At 47.3% G+C, this 2,067-nt stretch overlaps 1 non-coding gene across 1 annotated transcript; it reads left to right on the forward strand.

Moving 5' to 3' along the window:
- Nucleotides 1-597: 597 nt before the first annotated feature.
- On the forward strand, nucleotides 598-669 carry trnae-cuc (transfer RNA glutamic acid (anticodon CUC)). Its single transcript has one exon. It is a non-coding gene; the product is annotated as a tRNA-Glu (tRNA).
- Nucleotides 670-2,067: the final 1,398 nt, after the last annotated feature.

Genomic DNA, 2,067 nt, shown 5'->3' on the forward strand with positions numbered 1-2,067 from the left:
AGAGATAAATTGGGGGGTGGAGGTGTGCTGGGCCGAACAGTACAATAGGTGAATGGGGGTGGGGATGGAGGTGAAAGGTCAGAGAGGAGGGTAGAGCGAATAGGTGGGAAGGGAGATTGGCAGGTAGGACAGGTCATGAGGTTAGCACTGTGCTGGAAGTTTGGAACTGAAGTAAGGTGTGGGGAGGGGAAATGAGGAAACTGGTGAAGTCTACATTAATGTTCTGGGTTTGAATTTATCCGAGGTGGAAGATGGGGCGTTCTTCCTCCAGGCATCGGGTGGGGAGGGAGCGGCGATGGAGGAGGCCCAGGACCTGCATGTCCTCGGCAGAGTGGGAGGGGGTGTTGAAATGTTGAGCCAGGGGGCGATGGGGTTGATTGTTGCGGGTGTCCTGGAAATATCCCCTCAAGCGCCGTGACTGGACTCTGCGAGGAGTCTCCAGCCTTCCCAATGTAGAGGAGACCGCATCGGGAGCAATGGATACAAGAAATGACATTGTTGGATGCACAGGTGAAAGCTTGCTGACGACCGCGGCCCAGGTTCGATTTCCGGGCAGGAAAGTAATTTTTAGGAGAGCTGACAATCGGAATCCGCTTTTCCCTGGTGGTCTAGTGGTTAGGATTTGGCGCTCTCACCGCCGCGGCCCGGGTTCGATTCCCGGTCAGGGAAAACTTTTTCAGGGGTGCAGGCTACCCATTCTTCTTAAATGCCCTGTGTAATTATTTATAGTCGTTCCTGGGTGCTGCAGTGTGTCGTGGCTCGTTGAAATAGTGTCCTGATTCAGATTTGTTTGTTTGTGGAGGGATGATTGCTTCTGTAGTTCAGTACTTGGTTCGTATGCGTTGTTTTCCTGTAGACGCTGTTTTGAATTTACCATTGACTGTTCGCTCTACTGTGACATCTAGAAATGGCACTTTGTTGTTGTTCTCCTCTTTTGTGAATTTTATGTCAGCGAGGATATTGTTGATGGTGTTGTAGGTTTCCTCTAATTTGTTTCATTTTTTGATGACAGAAGTGTCATCACTGTAGTGGACCCAAAGTTTGGGTGGATCGTTGGAAGGGCTGTTTGTTCGAGTCTCTGCATTATTGCTTCTGCGAGGAATCCTGATACTGGTGGTTTCATGGGTATTTCGTTGATTTGTTTGGAGGGCTTGTTACTGAATATGAAGTGGGTGGTAAGTCACAGTTCTACGAGGTTGACAGTGCTATCTTTGCTGATGAAGTTGGTGCTGTGTTTGTGTCTCTGGTTCTTCGAGTAGTGTCTTCAGTTTTGTTTGGCCAAGTTGATGTTAATGGATGTGAACAGGGCTGTTATGTCAAAGGACAGCATTATTCCATCCTCTTCTATCTTAGTGTCTTTGGTGTTCAGGAATTCTTGGATGGAGTAAATGGAGTGGCGTGAATCTTCGACTTGGTGTTTTCAGTGTAGGCCTTTGACTAGTCTGCATATTGGTGTTCCAAATGGTGAGGCTTTGGGGCTGAGGGGGGCTCCTGGTTTGAAGAGGAGAACAACAACAAAGTGCCATTCCTAGATGTCACAGTAGAGCGAACAGTCAATGGGGGAACTTCAAACTAGCATCTACAGAAAAACAACACACACAAACCAAATTCTTAACCACACAAACAATCATCCCAACACCCACAAACGTTGCTGCATCAGGACATTATTTCAACGAGCCACTACACACTGCAGCACAGAGAAACTACGAAGAGCAGAAGAGAAATACGTATATAGTGTATTTAAGGAGAACGGGTACCCAATAAACCCAGTCCGCCGATTTCTCATTGATGCTTCCAAGCTGACTTTCAAAAATTCGTTTGTCCCTCCATTCTTTCCTGTTTGTTTTTTTGTGGGTTTTGAAAGCTTTCGCGATCCTCTGACTGAGTATTTGAGTTGGGAAGTTATGTTGTGGCTGTACAGGACATTGGTTAGACCACTTTTGGAATATTGTGTGCAATTCTGGTCTCCCTCCTATCAGAAGGATATTGTGAAATTTGAAAGGGTTCTGAAGCACCAGTGGGTCCACAGAGGGGAAGAGGCCCTTCTGCTGCCCTGAGTGCGGGAAG

Source organism: Chiloscyllium plagiosum, unplaced genomic scaffold (assembly GCF_037043375.1).
Source record: "Chiloscyllium plagiosum isolate Xiang-an unplaced genomic scaffold, Cpla_swu_hap1 HiC_scaffold_27, whole genome shotgun sequence".
NCBI lineage: Eukaryota > Metazoa > Chordata > Chondrichthyes > Orectolobiformes > Hemiscylliidae > Chiloscyllium > Chiloscyllium plagiosum.